Source organism: Ranitomeya imitator, chromosome 7, assembly GCF_032444005.1.
Source record: "Ranitomeya imitator isolate aRanImi1 chromosome 7, aRanImi1.pri, whole genome shotgun sequence".
Classification (NCBI taxonomy): Eukaryota; Metazoa; Chordata; class Amphibia; order Anura; family Dendrobatidae; genus Ranitomeya; species Ranitomeya imitator.
The window spans coordinates 38,150,433-38,169,432 of NC_091288.1; positions in this window are offsets into that span (position 1 = coordinate 38,150,433).

Sequence of the window (19,000 nt, forward strand, 5' to 3'; positions counted from 1 at the left end):
AACTATGTTACTATGTATGTTACTATGTTACTATGTTACTATCTATCTATCTATCTATTATCTATCTAAATCTATCAATCAATCAATCAATCTATTATCTATCTATCAATCAATCTATTATCTATCTATCTATCTATCTATCTATTATCTATCCATCTATCTATCTACCTATCTATCTATTATCTATCTATCTATTATCTATCTAAATCTATCTATCTATCAATCTGTTATCTATCTATCTATCTATTATTTATCTATCTATCTATCTATCTATCTATCTATCTATCTATCTATCTATCTATCAATCTATTATCTATTTATCTATCTATTATCTATCTATCTATCTATTATCTATCTATCTATCTATCTATCTATCTATCTATTATCTATCTATTTATTTATCAATCTATTATCTCTCCATCTATCTATTATCTATCTATCAATCAATCTATTATCTTTTATCTATCTATCTATCTATCTATCTATCTATCTATCTATTATCTATCTATCTATCTATCTATCTATCTATCTATCTATCTATCTATCTATCTATCTATCTATCTATCTTCTATCTACCTATATCTCTATCCCTCCAGTTTCAATTCAATTCAATTCAATTCAAATGAGCTTTATTGGCAGGACTAAGTACATGTTAGCATTGCCAAAGCATATGGTAAAAATACGGGGGTGGGGGAGGGGGGGGATATAGAGGTCCAAGGAATATCAAATTCCTTTTAGAGGATAGGGGATGTTTCCAGGGTGGGGTATAGGAGTCCATGACATATCAGGCTCTTTAGTGGGGGGATAGGGACATGTCCAGGGTGGGGTATAGGAGTCCATGACATATCAGGCTCTTTAGTCGGGGGATAGGGACGTGTCCAGTGTTGGGATACAGGAGTCCATGACATATCAGGCTCCTCTTAGTCTGTGGCAGGCACTGACATATTCCGCTGCTACGGCCACTGCACTTTCCTCTTCCCCCAGTATTATCGGCAGTTTCTCTTCCTCCTCCTTGGAGGTGAAGTCTGGGAGGAGATCAGACAGTCTCTTGAAGTGAGTGTCCCTCACTGCGGAGTATTTGGGGCACCTCAGCAGGAAGTGGGCCTCATCCTCCACGGCCTCCTGGGGGCACTGCTGGCAGAGTCTGCTCTCTCGAGGCTTGTAGTTCTGTCGGTGCCGCCCGGATTCGAAGAGTAGGCTGTGGGCGCTCAGTCTGTACCGGCTCAGGATCTGTCGATCTTTGGGGTTTTCTAGTTTCTTTAGATATGGGGCCAGTTTGTACTCCCTCTGTAGATTCCGGTATATTGTCAGTTTCTGGGATTTGTTTATGTCGTTCCTCCAGATGCTGAGATATTCCTCTTTGACTTTGTGTACCATTTTCTGGATTTCACCTTTTGTCAGGCTATGGAGGTTGATGGCTTGGTCAGACTGGCTTTGGGTACTTTTTCTTGGGAGGCTTCCTGAGGCTTCCTGGTGTAGGAAGGCTTTGTGATGGTAGGAGCTGGGACTGCTACTTTGTAGATGAGCCTTGAATGACAGCGCCTTCTTCTTTATTGCGATGTGTAGTGGGTATCTGCCCAGCTCTGCTCGGCAGGCGCCATTTGATGTGCTCCGATGGACTTGGAGAAGATGCTTGCAGAACTCTAGGTGGAATATTTCTGTCGGCCCAGCGTCCCACTTTGACCAGTTTGGGTATGAGACTGGGCCCCAGACCTCACTACCGTATAGAAGAATTGGGGCAATGATGGAGTCAAAAATTTTTAGCCATACGGTTACTGGTGCCTTGAGGTGGTACAGACGCCTTCTGATGGCATAGAAGGCTTTGGATGCCTTGTCTTTTAGTGACTCTATGGCTTGCTTGAAGCTCCCTGACTGGCTGAGTTCTAGGCCCAGGTAGGTGTACCTGTTGGTTTCAGTAAGTGGACGGTTGTCTATCATAAAGGTAGGATTGCCAGTGGGTTTCTGCTTTCTTTTCTGGAACACCATGATATTAGTTTTTTTCTCGTTGATTGGCAGTGCCCATGTGCTGCTGAAGGTCTCTAGGATTTTCAGATGATCTTGGAGGCCTTTCTCAGTTGGTGATAACAGCACGAGGTCATCTGCATACAGCAGAAATTTCACCTGGGTGTCATGGAGGGTGAGTCCTGGTGCTGAGGAGGACTCTAGGGCCACTGCCAGCTCATTGATGTAGATGTTAAAGAGCGTTGGACTGAGGCTGCAGCCCTGTCTCACTCCTCGACTTTGTTGGAAATAGGCCGTCCTCCTTCCGTTGACCTTCACACTGCAACTGTTCTCTGTGTAGGAGCTTCGGATGACATCATATGTTTTGCCTCCTATTCCGCTCCCCAGCAATTTTAGGAATAGTCCTGGGTGCCACACTGAGTCGAAGGCCTTCTTGAAGTCCACAAAACAAGCGTATATCTTCCCGTTCTTTGTATTGTGGACGTGGCTCTTGATGAGGCTGTGCAGAGTGTAGATGTGGTCAGTGGTGCGGTGGTTTGGCATGAACCCTGCTTGGCTCTTGCTGAGGACGTTGTGCTCGGTGAGGAAGGTGAGGATCCTCTTGTTCAGGATGCAGTTGAAGAGTTTACCCAGGTTGCTGCTGACACATATCCCTCGGTAGTTTGCTGGGTCGTACTTGTCCCCATTTTTGTGTATAGGGGTTATGAGGCCTTGGTTCCAGTTTTTGGGGAAGCAGCCGGCCTGCAGTACAATATTAAATAGTTTTGTTATCGCAGCCTGGATGTCTGGAGGGCTGTATTTCAGCATTCAGTGTGATTGGTGTATCCAGAGGATTTTGGAAATCTTTGAACTTTTCCTCCATATCTTTCAGTTTTTTCACAAGCTCTTTTTGTGCCAGGTTCAGGTCTTCACTTGGGATGTCATTGTAGAGGTCCTTGAAGTACTGGAGCCAGATGTTGCCGCTCTGGATGTGGAGGCTGTTGCTTTTCTGGTTGGATCCAAGGTGATTCCACAGTTCCCAAAATTTGTTGTCTTCAAGGGCATCTTGGGGTTGGAGGAGTTTGGTAGAGATGTCGTTTTGCTTTTTCTTTCTGAGGGTGGCTTTGTAATTTCGTTGTACGGTGTGGTAGGCTTCTCTCAGAGTGGGGTTATTGGGGTCTCTGTGTTTTTTATTTGAGGCCATTCTTAGGGCCTTCCGTATGGTCTTGCATTCTTTGTCAAACCAGTTGTTGGGATTTTGTTTACTCGGTCTCTTGTTGATGCTTCTTTTCAGGTCAGACATTTCTGCCATGGCATATAGAATGTCGTTAAGGTCTCTTACCGCTAGGTGTACTCCTTCTGGGTTGAGTTCATACACGTTATTATGGAAACATTGGAGCATCTCCTTGATCTCAGGTCTGTTGATGGCATCTTTGTATTTTGGGGCCGACATCTTGGACCATTTGAAGGATGGTGGCAGGCTAAAGAGGCTGGTCTTTTGCGGGGTTTGTGAGGGTGATTTCTTTGTGGATTTGATGTATAGGAGCAGTTGGTTATGGTCTGACAGATGTGTTTGTGGGGTGACTATAAGGGCGCCAATATTTGTAGGGTCCATATCTGTGATGGCATAGTCTATCACACTGCTGCCCACATGGGAGTTTAGGGTATGTCTTCCCAGTGAGTCTCCCTTGGTGCGGCCATTGAGGATACGAAGTCCAAGGCTTCGGCATAGGTTCAACAGCGTTCTGCCACTTTTATTAACTGTGCAATCATAGCTGTTCCTGTCGGTGTGTACTGGGTTGTCACAGTCGGTATCTGCTCCAAGTATATAGATGTTTCCATCAGTGGTCAGGTAGTCTCTTTCTCTTCCCGTTCTTGCGTTGAGGTCTCCGTAGATGAGAACGTTCCCAAGAGTCTGGAAATGGGCAGCTTCAGTCTTTAGGGTCTCAAAGCTGTCTGGGTTGAAGTATGGAGACTCTGGAGGAGCTACGTACACTGCACAGAGGTAGATGTCGGCCACGGATGTGAGGATGGAGCGGCATATTCTTATCCAGATATGGCTGTCTCCTCTCTTCACTGCTCTGATATGTTCATGGAGCTCTTCTTTGTACCATACTAATATTCCTCCTGAGCTCCGGCCCTGTTTGATGTTTTTGTTTTTCAGGGCGGAGACAGAGAATTCCCTGTATCCGATGGGGGCATAGGATTCATTATTGGCCTTAGTCCATGTTTCAAGGAGGATCTGTATATCAATGTCTTTCAGTCTTTGGTTAAAGTCTGGGTCATTTGTCTTGTATCCGAAGGCTGAGGTGTTCAGGCCCTGGATGTTCCAGCTACTAATGATTAGAGTTGACATTGTGTAGCTGTATACCTTGTAATGGGCTGTCCTGCATAGGACATCTTGGGTTGCTGACTGGTGAACTTGTTGTAGGCAATTGGTCCAGTCGCGTGAGTTTCTTGCATATGGAGCTGATCATGGTCTTTATTTCTGCCAGCTCACTGCTCTGTTTCACTCTGTGTGGGGAGGGTGGTGTCTTCCATGGTTTGTGTCTCTCATAGACTGGTTTTCCATACAGGGTGCAGTTTTCAGTTCGTTGAGCATATTCCATTTTAGGTCTATAGTTTCTACATGTGTATGCATTATATATACATATGTGTGTGTATAGATGGATAGAATTGGGCCCTGATACTGATGTAGTGATAAACGGTGCCTTGTAGACTCTGCTTATCCCTTCATTCTGATGTACTTTGTCATAGACAGTTTTTCTGTGGTTTCTTTGCCTGCACTAGTTACTACTGTAGTGAACATATATAAAAAATAATTTTTAATGATCCAGGTAAAAACACACCAAAACAATAACACACAAATGGTAAAAAAAGTGTGATATTTGTGTATTCGAAAATATACGAAACTATGATATTTGTGAATATACGAGAATGACCCCGGCGCCATTCTCGCATCTCAGGGTGCCAACCTCCGGTTGTAGGTAGCAGCGGCACAAGGCATATGATAGGGTAATACAGGTTTCTCTCGGCTGCGTCCAATCTCTCTGATTTGAGATACACAAATATCACATTTTTTTGACCATACACGGGGTAATGTTTTAGGATGTTTTATGTTGTGAGTTCTGTTTTTGGGCTCCCTCTGGTGGTTACTGATGGTACTGGGTGATTTGTGTTCTGCTGTCTCTGGTGTCCACCTGTTCTATTAGGATTTGGGAGTTTCCTATTTAACCGGGCTTTCTTGTCATTTCCCCGCCGGCTATCAAGGTTATCAGAGTGTTTTGTTACCTCAGCTTCTGGCTTCAGTAATCTTCAGGACAAGCTAAGTTTTTGATTTTCTTGTTCCACGTCTTGCTTTATTTTTGTCTTGTCCAGCTTGCATGTAATTGTTTCTTTGCTGCTGGTTGCTCTAGTGGGCTGTAATTGCTCCTCATGTTCCATGAGTTGGAACATGAGTTCAAGTAATTACAGGATGGTTTTTTGAAGGGTTTTTTGCTGACCGCACAGTTTACTTTTGTATCCTCTGCTATCTAGTTTTAGCGGGCCTCATTTTGCTGAATCTGTTTTCATACTGTGTATGTGCCTTCCTCTCATTTCACCGTCATTATATGTGAGGGGCTGCTATTTCTGTGGGGTATTTCTCTGGAGGCAAGAGAGGTCTGTGTTTCTTCTAATAGGGGAAGTTAGATCTTCAGCTGGTGCGAGACGTCTAGGATCAACGTAGGCACGTTCCCCGGCTATTGTTATTTGTGTGTTCAGGTTTAGGGTCGCGGTCAGCTCAGGTTCCATCACCCTAGAGCTCGTTGGTGCTTGTCCTTTTGTGATTCTCTGCCATTGGAATCATGACAGTATAGCCGGCCAAAATGTTTGGGCTGAAGTAGGAGGAAAAGTAGTCTGAGGAAGTTTTTTTTTTTTTTTTCTCTCTCCTCTGAGGTTGCTGCCTAGCCTTAATTGCAGCCTGGCTGATTTTTTTTTTCCTCCTCTTAATCCTTGAATGGCTCTGACCTTAGCTGTTTATCATGGACGTCCAGAGTTTAGCTTCCAGCTTGAATAATCTTGCTGCTAAGGTTTAAAATATACAAGATTTTGTTGTACATGCTCCTATGTCTGAACCTAGAATTCCTATTCCAGAGTTCTTTGCTGGAGATAGAGCTAGTTTTCTGAATTTTAGGAACAATTGCAAGCTGTTCCTTTCTTTGAAATCTCGCTCTTCTGGAGACCCTGCTCAGCAGGTTAAGATTATTATATCTTTCCTGCGGGGTGACCCTCAAAATTGGGCATTTGCATTGGCACCAGGGGATCCTGCGTTGCTTAATGTGGATGCGTTTTTTCTGGCATTGGGTTTGCTCTATGAGGAACCTAACCAGGAGATTCAGGCTGAAAAAGCTTTATTAGCTCTCTCTCAGGGGCAAGATGAAGCAGAAATATATTGTCAAAAATTTCGGAAATGGTCAGTGCTTACTCAGTGGAAAGAGTACGCCCTGGCTGCAAAGTTCAGAGATGGCCTTTCTGAGGCCATTAAAGATGTTATGGTGGGGTTCCCTGCGCCTACGGGTCTGAATGAGTCTATGACTATGGCTATTCAGATTGATCGGCGTTTACGGGAGCGCAAACCTGTGCACCATTTGGCGGTGTCTTCTGAACAGGCACTTGAGACAATGCAATGTGATAGAGTTCAGTCTAGAAGTGAACGGCAAAACTATAGGCGGAAAAATGGGTTGTGCTTTTATTGTGGTGATTCAGCTCATGTTATATCAGCATGCTCTAAACGCACAAAAAAGGTTGATAAGTCTGTTGCCATTAGTACGTTACAGTCTAAGTTCATTCTGTCTGTGACTCTGATTTGCTCATTATCATCCATTTCCGTCGATGCCTATGTAGATTCAGGCGCTGCCCTGAGTCTTATGGATTGGTCATTTGCCAAGCAATGTGGGTTTAGTCTTGAGCCTCTGGAAGTCCCTATTCCTTTGAAGGGAATTGACTCTACACCTTTAGCTATGAATAAACCTCAGTACTGGACACAAGTGACCATGCGTATGACTCCCGTTCATCAGGAGGTGATTCGCTTCCTGGTATTGTATAATTTACATGATGTTCTAGTACTTGGTCTGCCATGGTTACAAACTCATAATCCAGTCCTTGACTGGAAAACAATGTCTGTGTTAAGCTGGGGATGTCAGGGGGTTCATGATGATGCACCTCCGATTTCTATCGCTTCATCTACTCCTTCTGAGGTTCCTGTATTTTTGTCTGATTATCGGGATGTTTTTGAGGAGCCTAAGCTCAGTTCGCTTCCTCCTCACAGGGATTGCGATTGTGCTATAGATTTAATTCCTGGTAGTAAATTTCCTAAAGGTCGTTTGTTCAATCTGTCAGTGCCAGAGCATACTGCTATGCGGGATTATGTTAAGGAGTCCTTGGAAAAGGGACATATCCGTCCATCTTCGTCCCCTTTGGGAGCAGGTTTTTTTTTCGTGGCCAAAAAAGATGGGTCCTTGAGGCCTTGTATAGATTATCGTCTTTTGAATAAGATTACCGTAAAATATCAGTATCCTTTGCCTTTGTTGACTGATTTGTTTGCTCGCATTAAGGGGGCTAAATGGTTCACTAAGATTGATCTACGGGGTGCGTATAATCTTATACGAATAAAGCAAGGTGATGAGTGGAAAACCGCATTCAATACGCCTGAGGGCCATTTTGAGTATTTGGTAATGCCTTTCGGACTTTCTAATGCTCCTTCAGTCTTCCAGTCCTTTATGCACGATATTTTCCGTGAATATCTGGATAAATTTATGATTGTGTATTTGGATGATATTTTGGTTTTTTCTGATGACTGGGAGTCTCATGTTCAGCAGGTCAGGAAGGTGTTTCAGGTCCTGCGGGCTAATTCCTTGTTTGTAAAGGGCTCAAAGTGTCTCTTTGGAGTCCAGAAGATTTCTTTCTTGGGGTATATTTTTTCCCCTTCTACTATTGAGATGGATCCCGTCAAGGTTCGGGCTATTTGTGACTGGACGCAGCCTGCATCTCTTAAGAGTCTGCAGAAGTTCTTGGGCTTTGCTAATTTCTATCGTCGTTTTATAACTAATTTTTCTAGTGTTGTTAAGCCTTTGACGGATTTGACTAAGAAGGGTGCTGATGTTGCTGATTGGTCTCCTGCGGCTGTGGAGGCCTTTCAGGAACTTAAACGCCGGTTTTCTTCTGCTCCTGTGTTGCGTCAGCCTGATGTTTCGCTTCCTTTCCAAGTTGAGGTTGATGCTTCCGAGATTGGAGCGGGGGCGGTTTTGTCACAGAGAAGCTCCGATTGCTCGGTGATGAAGCCATGTGCGTTCTTTTCTAGAAAATTTTCACCCGCTGAGCGGAATTATGATGTGCGTAATCGGGAACTTTTGGCCATGAAGTGGGCATTTGAGGAGTGGCGTCATTGGCTGGAGGGTGCTAGACATCGTGTGGTGGTCTTGACTGATCACAAAAATCTGATTTACCTTGAGTCTGCCAGGCGTCTGAATCCTAGACAGGCTCGTTGGTCACTGTTTTTCTCTCGTTTCAATTTTGTGGTTTCATACCTGCCAGGTTCAAAGAATGTGAAGGCGGATGCTCTTTCTAGGAGTTTTGTGCCTGAATCCCCTGGAAATTCTGAGCCCACTGGTATCCTTAGGGATGGGGTGATTTTGTCGGCCGTCTTCCCAGACTTGCGACGTGCTTTGCAGGAGTTTCAGGCGGGTAAACCTGATCGTTGTCCGCCTGAGAGACTGTTTGTTCCGGATAGTTGGACCAGTAGAGTCATCTCCGAGGTCCATTCTTCTGCGTTGGCAGGTCATCCTGGAATATTTGGTACTAGAGACTTGGTGGCCAGGTCTTTTTGGTGGCCTTCCTTGTCGAGGGATGTGCGTTCTTTTGTGCAGTCTTGTGAGGTTTGTGCTCGGGCTAAGCCTTGCTGTTCGCGAGCCAGTGGATTGTTGTCACCTTTGCCTATCCCGAAGAGGCCTTGGACGCACATTTCCATGGACTTTATTTCGGATCTCCCTGTCTCTCAAAAAATGTCCGTCATCTGGGTTGTGTGTGACCGCTTTTCTAAAATGGTTCATCTTGTACCCTTGCCTAAGTTGCCTTCCTCCTCTGAGTTGGTCCCTCTGTTTTTCCAGAACGTGGTTCGTTTGCATGGGATTCCGGAGAACATCGTTTCTGACAGGGGATCCCAGTTTGTGTCTAGATTTTGGCGGACGTTCTGTGCTAAGATGGGCATTGATTTGTCCTTTTCGTCTGCATTCCACCCTCAGACGAATGGCCAGACGGAGCGAACTAATCAGACCTTGGAAACTTATTTGAGGTGTTTTGTTTCTGCTGATCAGGATGACTGGGTTACCTTTTTGCGGCTGGCCGAGTTTGCCCTTAATAATCGGGCTAGTTCTGCTACCTTGGTTTCTCCTTTCTTTTGTAATTCGGGGTTTCATCCTCGTTTTTCCTCTGGTCAGGTGGAGCCTTCTGATTGTCCTGGAGTGGACATGGTGGTGGATGGGTTGCATCGGATTTGGAGTCATGTGGTGGACAATTTGAAGTTGTCCCAGGAGAAGGCTCAGCAGTTTGCTAATCGCCGTCGCCGCGTGGGTCCTCGACTTCGTGTTGGGGACTTGGTGTGGTTGTCTTCTCGTTTTGTTCCTATGAAGGTCTCTTCTCCTAAGTTCAAGCCTCGGTTCATCGGTCCTTATAGGATCTTGGAAATTCTTAACCCTGTGTCGTTTCGTTTGGATCTCCCGGCATCGTTTGCTATTCATAATGTGTTCCATCGGTCGTTGTTGCGGAGGTATGAGGTACCTGTTGTTCCTTCGCTTGAGCCTCCTGCTCCGGTGCTGGTGGAGGGAGAATTGGAGTATGTTGTGGAGAAGATCTTGGATTCTCGTGTTTCCAGACGGAAACTCCAATATTTGGTCAAGTGGAAGGGTTATGGTCAGGAGGATAATTCTTGGGTGGTTGCCTCTGATGTTCATGCTGATGATTTGGTCCGCGCTTTTCATAGGGCTCATCCTGGTCGCCCTGGTGGTTCTCGTGAGGGTTCGGTGACCCCTCCTCAAGGGGGGGGTACTGTTGTGAGTTCTGTTTTTGGGCTCCCTCTGGTGGTTACTGATGGTACTGGGTGATTTGTGTTCTGATGTCTCTGGTGTCCACCTGTTCTATTAGGATTTGGGAGTTTCCTATTTCACCGGGCTTTCTTGTCATTTCCCCGCAGGCTATCTAGGTTATCAGAGTGTTTTGTTACCTCAGCTTCTGGCTTCAGTAATCTTCAGGACAAGCTAAGTTTTTGATTTTCTTGTTCCACGTTTTGCTTTATTTTTGTCTTGTCCAGCTTGCATGTAATTGTTTCTTTGCTGCTGGTTGCTCTAGTGGGCTGTAATTGCTCCTCATGTTCCATGAGTTGGAACATGAGTTCAAGTAATTACAGGATGGTTTTTTGAAGGGTTTTTTGCTGACCGCGCAGTTTACTTTTGTATCCTCTGCTATCTAGTTTTAGCGGGCCTCATTTTGCTGAATCTGTTTTCATACTGTGTATGTGCCTTCCTCTCATTTCACCGTCATTATATGTGGGGGGCTGCTATTTCTGTGGGGTATTTCTCTGGAGGCAAGAGAGGTCTGTGTTTCTTCTAATAGGGGAAGTTAGATCTTCGGCTGGTGCGAGACGTCTAGGATCAACGTAGGCACGTTCCCCGGCTATTGTTATTTGTGTGTTCAGGTTTAGGGTCGCGGTCAGCTCAGGTTCCATCACCCTAGAGCTCGTTGGTGCTTGTCCTTTTGTGATTCTCTGCCATTGGAATCATGACAGTATAGCCGGCCAAAATGTTTGGGCTGAAGTAGGAGGAAAAGTAGTCTGAGGAAGTTTTTTTTTTTTTTTTCTCTCTCCTCTGAGGTTGCTGCCTAGCCTTAATTGCAGCCTGGCTGATTTTTTTTTTCCTCCTCTTAATCCTTGAATGGCTCTGACCTTAGCTGTTTATCATGGACGTCCAGAGTTTAGCTTCCAGCTTGAATAATCTTGCTGCTAAGGTTTAAAATATACAAGATTTTGTTGTACATGCTCCTATGTCTGAACCTAGAATTCCTATTCCAGAGTTCTTTGCTGGAGATAGAGCTAGTTTTCTGAATTTTAGGAACAATTGCAAGCTGTTCCTTTCTTTGAAATCTCGCTCTTCTGGAGACCCTGCTCAGCAGGTTAAGATTATTATATCTTTCCTGCGGGGTGACCCTCAAAATTGGGCATTTGCATTGGCACCAGGGGATCCTGCGTTGCTTAATGTGGATGCGTTTTTTCTGGCATTGGGTTTGCTCTATGAGGAACCTAACCAGGAGATTCAGGCTGAAAAAGCTTTATTAGCTCTCTCTCAGGGGCAAGATGAAGCAGAAATATATTGTCAAAAATTTCGGAAATGGTCAGTGCTTACTCAGTGGAAAGAGTACGCCCTGGCTGCAAAGTTCAGAGATGGCCTTTCTGAGGCCATTAAAGATGTTATGGTGGGGTTCCCTGCGCCTACGGGTCTGAATGAGTCTATGACTATGGCTATTCAGATTGATCGGCGTTTACGGGAGCGCAAACCTGTGCACCATTTGGCGGTGTCTTCTGAACAGGCACTTGAGACAATGCAATGTGATAGAGTTCAGTCTAGAAGTGAACGGCAAAACTATAGGCGGAAAAATGGGTTGTGCTTTTATTGTGGTGATTCAGCTCATGTTATATCAGCATGCTCTAAACGCACAAAAAAGGTTGATAAGTCTGTTGCCATTAGTACGTTACAGTCTAAGTTCATTCTGTCTGTGACTCTGATTTGCTCATTATCATCCATTTCCGTCGATGCCTATGTAGATTCAGGCGCTGCCCTGAGTCTTATGGATTGGTCATTTGCCAAGCAATGTGGGTTTAGTCTTGAGCCTCTGGAAGTCCCTATTCCTTTGAAGGGAATTGACTCTACACCTTTAGCTATGAATAAACCTCAGTACTGGACACAAGTGACCATGCGTATGACTCCCGTTCATCAGGAGGTGATTCGCTTCCTGGTATTGTATAATTTACATGATGTTCTAGTACTTGGTCTGCCATGGTTACAAACTCATAATCCAGTCCTTGACTGGAAAACAATGTCTGTGTTAAGCTGGGGATGTCAGGGGGTTCATGATGATGCACCTCCGATTTCTATCGCTTCATCTACTCCTTCTGAGGTTCCTGTATTTTTGTCTGATTATCGGGATGTTTTTGAGGAGCCTAAGCTCAGTTCGCTTCCTCCTCACAGGGATTGCGATTGTGCTATAGATTTAATTCCTGGTAGTAAATTTCCTAAAGGTCGTTTGTTCAATCTGTCAGTGCCAGAGCATACTGCTATGCGGGATTATGTTAAGGAGTCCTTGGAAAAGGGACATATCCGTCCATCTTCGTCCCCTTTGGGAGCAGGTTTTTTTTTCGTGGCCAAAAAAGATGGGTCCTTGAGGCCTTGTATAGATTATCGTCTTTTGAATAAGATTACCGTAAAATATCAGTATCCTTTGCCTTTGTTGACTGATTTGTTTGCTCGCATTAAGGGGGCTAAATGGTTCACTAAGATTGATCTACGGGGTGCGTATAATCTTATACGAATAAAGCAAGGTGATGAGTGGAAAACCGCATTTAATACGCCTGAGGGTCATTTTGAGTATTTGGTAATGCCTTTCGGACTTTCTAATGCTCCTTCAGTCTTCCAGTCCTTTATGCACGATATTTTCCGTGAATATCTGGATAAATTTATGATTGTGTATTTGGATGATATTTTGGTTTTTTCTGATGACTGGGAGTCTCATGTTCAGCAGGTCAGGAAGGTGTTTCAGGTCCTGCGGGCTAATTCCTTGTTTGTAAAGGGCTCAAAGTGTCTCTTTGGAGTCCAGAAGATTTCTTTCTTGGGGTATATTTTTTCCCCTTCTACTATTGAGATGGATCCCGTCAAGGTTCGGGCTATTTGTGACTGGACGCAGCCTGCATCTCTTAAGAGTCTGCAGAAGATCTTGGGCTTTGCTAATTTCTATCGTCGTTTTATAACTAATTTTTCTAGTGTTGTTAAGCCTTTGACGGATTTGACTAAGAAGGGTGCTGATGTTGCTGATTGGTCTCCTGCGGCTGTGGAGGCCTTTCAGGAACTTAAACGCCGGTTTTCTTCTGCTCCTGTGTTGCGTCAGCCTGATGTTTCGCTTCCTTTCCAAGTTGAGGTTGATGCTTCCGAGATTGGAGCGGGGGCGGTTTTGTCACAGAGAAGCTCCGATTGCTCGGTGATGAAGCCATGTGCGTTCTTTTCTAGAAAATTTTCACCCGCTGAGCGGAATTATGATGTGCGTAATCGGGAACTTTTGGCCATGAAGTGGGCATTTGAGGAGTGGCGTCATTGGCTGGAGGGTGCTAGACATCGTGTGGTGGTCTTGACTGATCACAAAAATCTGATTTACCTTGAGTCTGCCAGGCGTCTGAATCCTAGACAGGCTCGTTGGTCACTGTTTTTCTCTCGTTTCAATTTTGTGGTTTCATACCTGCCAGGTTCAAAGAATGTGAAGGCGGATGCTCTTTCTAGGAGTTTTGTGCCTGAATCCCCTGGAAATTCTGAGCCCACTGGTATCCTTAGGGATGGGGTGATTTTGTCGGCCGTCTTCCCAGACTTGCGACGTGCTTTGCAGGAGTTTCAGGCGGGTAAACCTGATCGTTGTCCGCCTGAGAGACTGTTTGTTCCGGATAGTTGGACCAGTAGAGTCATCTCCGAGGTCCATTCTTCTGCGTTGGCAGGTCATCCTGGAATATTTGGTACTAGAGACTTGGTGGCCAGGTCTTTTTGGTGGCCTTCCTTGTCGAGGGATGTGCGTTCTTTTGTGCAGTCTTGTGAGGTTTGTGCTCGGGCTAAGCCTTGCTGTTCGCGAGCCAGTGGATTGTTGTCACCTTTGCCTATCCCGAAGAGGCCTTGGACGCACATTTCCATGGACTTTATTTCGGATCTCCCTGTCTCTCAAAAAATGTCCGTCATCTGGGTTGTGTGTGACCGCTTTTCTAAAATGGTTCATCTTGTACCCTTGCCTAAGTTGCCTTCCTCCTCTGAGTTGGTCCCTCTGTTTTTCCAGAACGTGGTTCGTTTGCATGGGATTCCGGAGAACATCGTTTCTGACAGGGGATCCCAGTTTGTGTCTAGATTTTGGCGGACGTTCTGTGCTAAGATGGGCATTGATTTGTCCTTTTCGTCTGCATTCCACCCTCAGACGAATGGCCAGACGGAGCGAACTAATCAGACCTTGGAAACTTATTTGAGGTGTTTTGTTTCTGCTGATCAGGATGACTGGGTTACCTTTTTGCGGCTGGCCGAGTTTGCCCTTAATAATCGGGCTAGTTCTGCTACCTTGGTTTCTCCTTTCTTTTGTAATTCGGGGTTTCATCCTCGTTTTTCCTCTGGTCAGGTGGAGCCTTCTGATTGTCCTGGAGTGGACATGGTGGTGGATGGGTTGCATCGGATTTGGAGTCATGTGGTGGACAATTTGAAGTTGTCCCAGGAGAAGGCTCAGCAGTTTGCTAATCGCCGTCGCCGCGTGGGTCCTCGACTTCGTGTTGGGGACTTGGTGTGGTTGTCTTCTCGTTTTGTTCCTATGAAGGTCTCTTCTCCTAAGTTCAAGCCTCGGTTCATCGGTCCTTATAGGATCTTGGAAATTCTTAACCCTGTGTCGTTTCGTTTGGATCTCCCGGCATCGTTTGCTATTCATAATGTGTTCCATCGGTCGTTGTTGCGGAGGTATGAGGTACCTGTTGTTCCTTCGCTTGAGCCTCCTGCTCCGGTGCTGGTGGAGGGAGAATTGGAGTATGTTGTGGAGAAGATCTTGGATTCTCGTGTTTCCAGACGGAAACTCCAATATTTGGTCAAGTGGAAGGGTTATGGTCAGGAGGATAATTCTTGGGTGGTTGCCTCTGATGTTCATGCTGATGATTTGGTCCGCGCTTTTCATAGGGCTCATCCTGGTCGCCCTGGTGGTTCTCGTGAGGGTTCGGTGACCCCTCCTCAAGGGGGGGGTACTGTTGTGAGTTCTGTTTTTGGGCTCCCTCTGGTGGTTACTGATGGTACTGGGTGATTTGTGTTCTGATGTCTCTGGTGTCCACCTGTTCTATTAGGATTTGGGAGTTTCCTATTTCACCGGGCTTTCTTGTCATTTCCCCGCAGGCTATCTAGGTTATCAGAGTGTTTTGTTACCTCAGCTTCTGGCTTCAGTAATCTTCAGGACAAGCTAAGTTTTTGATTTTCTTGTTCCACGTTTTGCTTTATTTTTGTCTTGTCCAGCTTGCATGTAATTGTTTCTTTGCTGCTGGTTGCTCTAGTGGGCTGTAATTGCTCCTCATGTTCCATGAGTTGGAACATGAGTTCAAGTAATTACAGGATGGTTTTTTGAAGGGTTTTTTGCTGACCGCGCAGTTTACTTTTGTATCCTCTGCTATCTAGTTTTAGCGGGCCTCATTTTGCTGAATCTGTTTTCATACTGTGTATGTGCCTTCCTCTCATTTCACCGTCATTATATGTGGGGGGCTGCTATTTCTGTGGGGTATTTCTCTGGAGGCAAGAGAGGTCTGTGTTTCTTCTAATAGGGGAAGTTAGATCTTCGGCTGGTGCGAGACGTCTAGGATCAACGTAGGCACGTTCCCCGGCTATTGTTATTTGTGTGTTCAGGTTTAGGGTCGCGGTCAGCTCAGGTTCCATCACCCTAGAGCTCGTTGGTGCTTGTCCTTTTGTGATTCTCTGCCTTTGGAATCATGACAGTTTTAGCTAAATCATTAAAAATAGATTTTTTTATTAAAGGGAATATATATACACTTGTTCTTGATTCACTTTTCATGATTGATTGACACTTGTTCATCCTGCACTAGCTGCTAACACATTGTGTTTTTCATACAGTTATAGGTCCGGCTGCTCAGGGCCATATTAACTCATGGCTGGGCCCCTAGGCTTTCGGGTATTTCGGAGCTCACCGTGGGAGCGATCGGTCACACACAATCAAGGTCCACAAGTTGACTGGAGGTAAATTAAAGCACTATTCCAGCATTTTTCTTATTGCAGCGCAGTAGTTTAGCTTCTAATCTAAGGTCCCGGACCCAACTTTCATACTTACCTGCTGCCATCTCCACTTTCTATCACCGCCTCTCCATTCGGTCTTCAGCAGTTGGTGATCTGTCGCATGGCTACAGTGTTTCATGGAGAAAGCCGGAGATCACAACTCAATACAAGTCTATGAGAGCCAGAACAAGAGCTTATGACTGTTACCTCTTCTGTCAGAAGCTGCGGTCACAAGAAGGCACCACGGGACCGGTCAAGACGCTGGATGGTGAGCATAAGACAAGCGACAGGGACTTTACATTAGTAGCACCACTCAGCACTGAAATAAAAACACTGGAGTGGTGCTTTAAGGGAAAAGGTGGCATGGTGTTACAATCCTTTGGTGAAATGCTTAAAAATTACAGTGCCTTGAGAAAGTATTCGGCCCCCTGGAACTTTTCAACCTTTTCCCACATATCATGCTTCAAACATAAAGATACCAAATGTAAATTTTTGGTGAAGAATCAACAACAAGTGGAACACAATCGTGAAGTTGAACAAAATTTATTGGTTATTTAATATTTTTGTGGAAATTCAAAAACTGAAAAGTGGAGCGTGTAATATTATTCGGCCCCTGTAACTTAATACTTTGTTGCGCCCCTTTTGCTGCGATTACAGCTGCAAGTCACTTGGGGTTTGTCTCTATCAGTTTTGTTCATAGAGAGACTGAAATTCTTGCCCATTCTTCCTTGGCAAACAGCTCGAGCTCAGTGAGGTTTGATGGAGATCGTTTGTGAACAGCAGTTTTCAGCTCTTTCTACAGATGCTCTATTGGATTGAGGTCTGGACTTTGACTTGGCCATTCTAACACCTGGATACATGTAATTTGTGAACCATTCCATTGTAGATTTTGCTTTATGTTTGGGATCATTGTCTTGTTGGGATACAAATCTCCGTCCCAGTCTCTGGTCTTTTGCAGACTCCAACAGGTTTTCTTCAAGAATGGTCCTGTATTTGGCGCCATTCATCTTCCCATCAATTTTAACCATCTTCCCTGTCCCTGATGAAGAAAAGCAGGCCCAAACCATGATGCTGCCACCACCATGTTTGACAGTGGGGATGGTGTGTTCAGGGTGATGAGCAGTGTAGCCTTTACGCCAAACATATCATTTGGCATTGTTGCCAAAAAGTTTGATTTTGGTTTCATCCGACCAGAGCACCTTCTTCCACATGTTTGGTGTGTCTCCCAGGTGGCTTATTGCAAACTTTAAACAACACTTTTTATGGATATCTTTGAGAAATGGCTTTCTTCTTGCCACAGACTGTCCCACCTCAGCTGTAGATCTCTGCAATTCATGCAGAGTGATCATGGGCCTCTTGGTTGCATCTCTGATCAGTCTTCTCCTTGTTTGAGATGAAAGTTTAGATGGACGGCCGGGTCTTGGTAGATTTGAGGTGGTATGATACTCCTTCCATTTCAATATGATCGCTTACACAGTGCTCCTTGGGAAGTTTAAAGTATTTTAAATCCTTTTTTATCCAAATCCGGCGTTAAACGTCTCCACAACAGTATCACGGACCTGGCTGTTGTGTTCCTTGGTCTTCATGATGCTCTCTGTGCCTCAAACAGAACCCTGAGACTATCAAAGAGCAGGGGCATTTATAGACTTGATTACACACAGGTGGATTATATTTATCATCATTAGGCATTTAGGACAACATTGGATCATTCAGAGATCCACAATGAACTTCTGGAGTGAGTTTGCTGCACTGAAAGTAAAGGGGCCGAATAATATTGCACGCCCCACTTTTCAGTTTTTGAATGTAAAATAACCAATACATTTCGTTCAGCTTCACAATTGTGTTCCACTTGTTGTTGATTCTTCACCAAAAATTTACATTTGGTATCTTTATGTTTGAAGCATGATATGTGGGTAAAGGGTGGGTAAAGGGTGAAAAGTTCAAGGGGGCCAAATACTTTCGCAGGGCACTGTAATTCTGCCATTCTTTATTGGGTGTCATTTTTGCGGCATTCATTGTACCATAAAATTAATATAGCTATATGATACTTCAGGTCAATACGATTGTGGCGATACTAAATATTAACATCCTAATTGGAGTAAGGGTTTAGGAATTACAGCTCTGTAATATGTAGCTGCCTCTTTTTTTCAAGGGAACAATACTAATTAGACAATTATTTAAAAAGCTCTTTAATGGGTTTCATGGACTATTCCTTAGTTAATCCATCATCAATTACATAGGTAAAAGGTCTAGAACTGATTCTAGGTGTGGCATTTGCATTTGGAAGTTGTTGCTGTGAACCCAAAACATGCAATCAAAGGAGATCTCAATGGAAGAGAAACAGAAGAAATGTTAGGAGTGGCCAAGTCAACACTTTGGTGCATTCTGCAAAAAACAAAACAAAAAACAACCCATTGGTGAGCTTGGGAGCTTATAAAGTCCTGGATACCCATGGCAGAGAACAGTGGTGGATGATCACAGAATCCTTTCCATGGTGAAGAAAAAACCCCGTCACAAGATCCACTCAAGTGAAGAACACTCTCCAGAAAGTTGGTGTTTGAGTATCTAAATCTACAATAAAGAGAATAATTAATGAGAGCAAATACAAAGGGTTCCTCACAAGATGCAAACCATTAATCAGCCTTAAAAACAGAAAGGCCAGATTAGACTTTGCCAAAAAGTATCTAAAGAGCCCAGTTCTGGTGAAGCATTCTTGGGACAGATGAAACTAAGATCAACCTGTACCAGAATGATGAGAGGAAGAAGAAAGTTTGAAGAAGGCTTGGAACGGCTCATGACTGAAAGTACAGCACATCCTCTGTAACATGTGGCAGAGGTAGGGTGATGACGCGGGCATGCATGGCTTCAAATGGTGACTGATCGCTAGTGTTTATTGATGATATGACTGAGGACAGAAGTAGCCGGATGAATTCTGAAGTGTACAGGGAAATACCTTCTGCTCAGATTCAACCAAATACAGC